The sequence below is a fragment of the Triticum dicoccoides genome, chromosome 5B (assembly GCF_002162155.2).
Source record: "Triticum dicoccoides isolate Atlit2015 ecotype Zavitan chromosome 5B, WEW_v2.0, whole genome shotgun sequence".
NCBI lineage: Eukaryota > Viridiplantae > Streptophyta > Magnoliopsida > Poales > Poaceae > Triticum > Triticum dicoccoides.
In genome coordinates, this window is record NC_041389.1 from 33,806,634 (window position 1) to 33,814,136 (window position 7,503).

The 7,503-nt window shown below is 41.7% G+C and overlaps 1 long non-coding RNA gene across 1 annotated transcript; it reads right to left on the bottom strand.

Annotated features, from left to right (window-relative positions):
- Nucleotides 1–443: 443 nt before the first annotated feature.
- On the bottom strand, nt 444–1,439 carry LOC119305147. The gene is made up of 3 exons (XR_005148565.1): nt 874–1,439; nt 678–787; nt 444–532 (listed from the first exon to the last, which is right to left on the bottom strand). It is a non-coding gene; the product is annotated as an uncharacterized LOC119305147 (long non-coding RNA).
- Nucleotides 1,440–7,503: the final 6,064 nt, after the last annotated feature.

The window sequence follows — 7,503 nt, forward strand, 5'->3', positions numbered from 1 at the left end:
ATAAAATGGTGGGATGCAGAACCAGCTCTATCATAGGGTTGAGTGTTCGGGGTGCAGAAGCAGCTCCGCCTAGGGTTGAATGTTCTTAGGGGAGGGCAGTAGCAGCAGATCATTTGAGCTAGTTGAGACCAGTGCGTGTGTGTTTTTACATTTTCTTGATAGTATATTTGTATTTTCAATAGTAACTTATTTGTATTTCTGGTGCAAGCAATAAATAAGCAGTTGCAAGCACACCAAATACATACATTAATCCACTACTCAATACATACTGGATCACAGTGCTAAAGTCTGTTTCTACTTACAGAGTTTACATCTTTTTTAGATGATACAAAGCACAACACGTGCTCTCAGGCGAGAGCATAGAGCATTAGTATTGGTGTGCATATGACACAATTACACGACAAGGCAACGGACTTAAGCATTAGTAGTGGTGTGCATATGACACAATCACAAAATGTAGTACTGCAAGCCAGCGCACGTGTATGTTTACTGATAGAATGCCAAACATATGCATCTCCGTCGGGCATTTGTGCTAGTAATGAGAGAAAAAGGGAAACTGAATTAGCGTACTATTAACATTTAAGCACTGAAAATAAGAGGGAAAACAGATGCGTGTGTAAAAAAAAGAGGGAAAACTGAGACACCAGTAGCCACCTCATTGATGACGCTAATTATACCTGAGAAACCATTTATCCATCACATCTCCAGAATCTGCAGAGGACCCTCGTGCAGGAGCAAGGGAATCAAGCTCATCGAAGAAAATTACTCATGGGCGTGCTGATCTAGCCTGAAATGGACAGTGAAAACTGAAAACCCGAGTATATGTGCATATTTCATGGCAATTACAAACATGGCTTGTGCAGATGGATATACCTTCTCAAAGATGTCCCTGATATTCCTCTCTGACTCTCCAACATACATGTTTATCAGTTCTGGACCTTTTACGCTAAGAAAGTTTAATGAGCACTCAGTTGCTACTGCTTTTGCAAGTAATGTCTGAAAATTCTAAAGAAAACATCCTAGTAAAGTAATTTAATGAGGAAACATTGGTTCAGCAAGAAGGAAAGAGCACAAAGAGCTGTGAAAATTCACATCAAAGTAATTTGATCTCACAAGAGAAGTTGAACAAGCTAGCTAAGCATAGTGGCAAGCTCATGAATGTATCGCCCCATCTGCCTGCATGAGATGGGCTGCAGAAAATGCATTGATTGTATCATGGGATTGGGGCTACATCAACATACTGAAGATGTATAGATAACTGAAAATATATATCAACCTATCATGAGTGTGAGAGAAGTGAAAAACAAGGAATTGGTGGTAAAAATCACCACCGTTATAATTGTCATTTATGATCTTACTGAAAAAAGTACCAGGGTGAGCAATCAAAAAGAAAAATCATGCATACTAATAGGAAAATTGCAGAGCCATCATTAAACCTATATTTTTACGAATGTGAATAAAAATGGGAAGAACAGTACCAATATTTTTTGCTGAAATTAATGAATGGATTGTCCCAATTTAACTTGGAGGATGAAACTTTCCAAGTTTGGATGCCCCAAAATTGTACAGAAACTAAATCAATAAAATGGTCGTGCTAAAAGACATCATCTTTGAGAACTCCTTTATTCAAGGCAGCCTACTGGGTGTGCTTGAATTGGACCAGGTGATGGGCAGCAGCAACGTTTGCAGCCCATAATTGCTCACCTCATGGTTACTCACCTCCATGCAAGAACCAAGAACCAACACTTCTGTACATACTAATTACTCGGTACATATCCTATAACAAGTTAATGTTATGTCATTATAAAACTTGATAGAGTCTAGTAATACTTGGATGGAAAAATAAATGCTCTGCAAGCATACAGCTGAAGCAGAATACCTTATCAGACATGACTCTCTTTCTATTTCGCAGGTAAGTTGTGACAGCAATACAGTAGCCAAAAGTCAAACCCAATTAAGGTAATAATAAGTATGCTCCCCTCAGAAATATAACCTAAGCTCCTAAAGAAAAAGAAGAAACAATGGTCAGTCTCATGCAAGAAATTCTGAAGAAAAAGATGAGACATACTTTCTCGACCTTTGGAAACAAAGATGCAGAAAAAGGAGGGACATACAAAACTTATACATGTGGAAGTGCCATCAGATAGCTAGTTGGATCCCCTACTCGTCAGATCCAGTGTAGTGCAACGATGTCATTTGGGGGAGTATATCCGATGTTTAATCAACAGCTGACACTGAGCTTAAATTGGTTGAGCAGGAGTGTTTGCACTGCAGCCTTGTTTTCAATCTCTGCTCATACTACCATTCCCCTTCCAAAACTAACCATCCTATCAACGGTACTGCCAATGTTGCAATCCTTTTTATCCGAGCCAACTGCAGTTGAACCTTGGGCAGAGTCATGTGTGTGGCCGCCCTAATTGAGCATCAAAGCTGAGTCCAGCATCTGTCTGGTGCCACAGCCGCCTCCTTCTCAGCACCGTAGCGGCTGTGCCTCAGGTACCATCCCTTGTTGCGTCCGGCCATGATGATGGGCCTCTCGCTCTGTCCGTCACATGGCCGTTGCCGAACATAGCAGCACCATTGGGAGGTTCAACACACTGGGAGGATTCTAACAACCGCACGATCCAACCTTCTCAGCTCCATGCCCTTCGCTCATCAAATTCAATAGACCTACGCGATCTGAAGACGACGGTGTCCTCTAGTGCAGCTGCTCTTGAGTCCGACTGCGTCGTCCTTCTCAAGGCCTTCGACTGGCGTCCGTGGATTTTCCGTCATCTCCACTGTCCCTGACCTCTACCTCCCAGACCTCATCGGTGCCGTTGGGGCGGCGGCACTTGCCCGCGACTGGGGCTTCTTCCACCTCGTCTTGGGGATGTGGAGCTCCAGCGGCGACTGTTGAGCCTGCCAGGTCGACGACGGCAGTCACCTCCAGCGGCACCAGATCAGCGCGTCTCGGGATGGCGGCGCCTTGAGGAGAGAGTGGCATGGCACCACGTCGCCTGCAGCCGCCGCTCAGGAGGGGAGGATCGAGCGAATTGAGACGGACGAAAAAAATTGGGTGGAGGAGAAGGGGGCAAGAGCAGAGGAGGGAAGGGGAGGAGAAGAGGGGCGGATCGAACCCTAGCTCGCAGCACCGGATCGAGCGTCGCCGGATCGGTCGCCTCCTGGGATCGGGAGGTGAGGAGAGCCCGTGCTTTTGTGTGCTTGAGGACTACGGGTTGGATATTGGATACTACAGGGGGAGTTTTGGAAAACAGCCTAAATGAAACGTTTTTATCACTTACTCCCTCCGTTCCTCAATATAATGTGTATTATTTTTCCAAAAAATCAAACTTCTCTAAATTTGACCAAATTATAGACAAAAATATCAATGTCTAGAATACCAAATCATTATCACTAGATTCATCATGAACTATACTTTTACATTTTATATATTTAGTATTATAAATCTTTATATATTTTGCTGTAAAGTTGGTCAAACATAGACAACAGTTGACTTTTTCAAAAACTAATACACCTTATATTTAGGAACGGAGGGAGTATTAAGAAAGGACTGCGGGTTCAATAAAGAAAAAACAAAAGGACTTTTTCGCAAAAAGCCTGTGACGGTGAACCCGGAGACCCAATCCGTGCTTTATTAGTAGGGAGAGACTAGGAAACATGCCCGTGCGTTGCAACGGGAGAAAAATATATATCACACACCTTCCCACGGCTCTACAACCTCTATTTCAAAATGACATCTATTTTAAAAATAGTAGTTAATCTAAAGTCATTTAGTCAGATGCTAACTCGTTAGTTCCTCTTAAAAAATGAAAGATATTAGTTCTTCATCCTTTGAATAGTACCCTATATCTTCTTCTGCCTCGAAAAGATGCCCATGCGTTGCAACCAGAGAAAAAAAAATATCACACACCTTCTCACGGGTCTACAGTCTCTATTTCAACATGACATCCTCTTTTAAAAATAGTAGCTAATGTAAAGTCATTTAGTCAGATACCAACTCGTTAGGTCCTCTTAAAAAATTGATATTAGTTCTTCATCCTTTGAATAATACCTTCTATCTTCTTCTACCTAATGTCTACCCCTTTGCTAGTATCGTGAATATTAATCTCCTAATAATCACATTACACAGGTAAAAGATTAAAATGACAAAATTATCAAGCTACTGGATGAGTTGAATTACCAAAAACATCTAGGGAGAACTATTACAGTGAAGATATTCTCATTATTCATTCTTAACTTAGATACCAAAACTCTGCACAATAATGTAAAACTGTGTCTTCTTTTAAATACAGATATTGTACTAAATAGCAGATTAAACTATTGAGATCATTTTCTTCTAAAGAAAAAAGAAAAGAAAATGCGGCAACATGCATGCATTGTTTTTTTAGAGGAAACATAATGGTTTTTTTAGACGAAACATGCATGTATTGTTGCTCACCTTGTCCATCCCATGATAAAGACATAATGGTCTCGGCGATGAATGACAATGTGTCAAACTTGTGCCTGCAGCTACATAATTTATTAAGCAGGGCATGCTTTGCATCAAAAGAGGTTAACCAATGTATATTAAAAAGAACTTAACATTTGCATTGTACAGTAATAGTTCCATGACTTTATAAAAAATGTATCAGCTACTTGTCGTGATTTGGGAGGTCTTTGTTACATTATGCCATGCATATTGGAAGACGATGCTGCAAAAGATAGTCAGAATTCCACTTTGGCGAAAATGAAAGTTTCCTCGGAGCACTTCTTTGCCGTCTCTGCTTTAGACGAAAGCAAGAGACGTTCTCGCTGCCTCCCCAATTTGAATAATACCTTCTATCTTCTTCTACCTAATGTCTACCCCTTTGCTAGTATCGTGAATATTAATCTCCTAATAATCAAATTACACAGGTAAAAGATTAAAATGACAAAATTATCAAGCTACTGGATGAGTTGAATTACCAAAAACATCTAGGGAGAACTATTACAGTGAAGCTATTCTCATTATTCATTCTTAACTCAGATACCAAAACTCTGCACAATAATGTAAAACTGTGTCTTCTTTTAAATACAGATATTGTACTAAATAGCAGATTAAACTATTGAGATCATTTTCTTCTAAAGAAAAAAGAAAAGAAAATGCGGCAACATGCATGCATTGTTTTTTTAGAGGAAACATAATGGTTTTTTTAGACGAAACATGCATGTATTGTTGCTCACCTTGTCCATCCCATGATAAAGACATAATGGTCTCCCCGATGAATGACAATGTGTCAAACTTGTGCCTGCAGCTACATAATTTATTAAGCAGGGCATGCTTTGCATCAAAAGAGGTTAACCAATGTATATTAAAAAGAACTTAACGTTTGCATTGTACAGTAATAGTTCCATGACTTTATAAAAAATGTATCAGCTACTTGTCGTGATTTGGGAGGTCTTTGTTACATTATGCCATGCATATTGGAAGACGATGCTGCAAAAGATAGTCAAAATTCCACTTTGGCGAAAATGAAAGTTTCCTCAGAGCACTTCTTTGCCGTCTCTGCTTTAGACGAAAGCAAGAGACGTTCCTGCTGCCTCCCCAGTTTGAATAATACCTTCTATCTTCTTCTACCTAATGTCTATTGAATATTAATCTCCCAATAATCAAATTACACAGGTAAAAGATTAAAATGACAAAATTATCAAGCTACTGGATGAGTTGAATTACCAAAAACATCTAGGGAGAACTATTACAGTGAAGCTATTCTCATTATTCATTCTTAACTTAGATACCAAAACTCTGCACAATAATGTAAAACTGTGTCTTCTTTTAAATACAGATATTGTACTAAATAGCAGATTAAACTATTGAGATCATTTTCTTCTAAAGAAAAAAGAAAAGAAAATGCGGCAACATGCATGCATTGTTTTTTTAGAGGAAACATAATGGTTTTTTTAGACGAAACATGCATGTATTGTTGCTCACCTTGTCCATCCCATGATAAAGACATAATGGTCTCCGCGATGAATGACAATGTGTCAAACTTGTGCCTGCAGCTACATAATTTATTAAGCAGGGCATTCTTTGCATCAAAAGAGGTTAACCAATGTATATTAAAAAGAACTTAACGTTTGCATTGTACAGTAATAGTTCCATGACTTTATAAAAAATGTATCAGCTACTTGTCGTGATTTGGGAGGTCTTTGTTACATTATGCCATGCATATTGGAAGACGATGCTGCAAAAGATAGTCAAAATTCCACTTTGGCGAAAATGAAAGTTTCCTCGGAGCACTTCTTTGCCGTCTCTGCTTTAGACGAAAGCAAGACGTTCTTGCTGCCTCCTCCAACCTCGCCCCGCCCATCTTCGTCCCTCCTCTGGTTGCCTTGCAGCGCCTGCTCAAGGTCGCGCCGAGCTAAGCCGCCTGCCTCGCCCCGCCATTGCTGCCCCGCAATCACAGCATGTGCACCCGTTGCATGTCCCTCCCTTTTCTCGATTTATTCCTTCCTTCCCTTTGCTTTTGGGGTCCTCGAGGCTTGCTGATAGTCAACTTCAAAACGTATATAAACCAATGAAACTTGGAGTAAAGAATCGAGGTGGGACTATTCCACGGTGAACCCAGTTGAGTTGCAAAGCTATCTCAGTTGGTCGGAGCTTCCTGGGATCGAACCCATCGAGATCAATTTTTGTTTCGCTGATCAATTCTTCCAACGAACAAGGGAAAAGAAAGGCAGGCCCAGCTCGGCCCATCTGGCCCATGACGTGCCGGAAAGGAAAATAGGACCTGTACGTTATTTTAGTACCACCTCATTAGCTAGGTGAAAAATCTTGAAAGCGTAAATTCACGGAAAAAGCGTATTGTGACGGTGAACTCAAGGAGTCAATCCGTGCTTTATTATTAGAGAGAGATTAGGGAGAGATTAGGGAAAGATTGCGAAGCAAACGTATCGATTCAAGATGGGACAAGTTTCCCGGCCAGAGACCAAGGCTAATTCAAATGCAAACTCCTGCGGAACAAGTTTAAATTTACGAAGGGGTAGCTACTAGAGAGGGTTTTTCTAAAGACAGCACTGGGATGCTTTTTGGCTGGTAGTACTGCCTGTGTAGTAGTGGCAGAAGATGGAGATGACCTGACTATCATTTTGTCCTAAATCGGCCTTTTAGAAACTCTCGGTATTAGATATATAACCTCTGGGTTTGAAACCCTAAGCGAGGGACAACTTCTCATCCATCGCTCGCGTCACCCAGCGTTTTGATTTTCGGTTAGAGATTTTTTTTGCCCCAGGCCGAGATGGCCGTCGCCTTGAAAGGGGCGACTCGGGCGAACCCTAGCCCCACCGCCGCGGCCCCCGGCCCCCCTTCCCTCCTGCTTCCTCGCTGCTGTTGAGGGATGCAAGCAAGCAAAGCTCGACCAGCGGACGGTGGACGGCGGATGGCGAGCTCTCCTCCTCTCGCGTGGGGGCTGCTGGCCAAGGCGCGGCGGCGCCGCTGGGTGCCCGGCATAGCGTCGGGGATGGAACGCTGGAGCAGCGCCC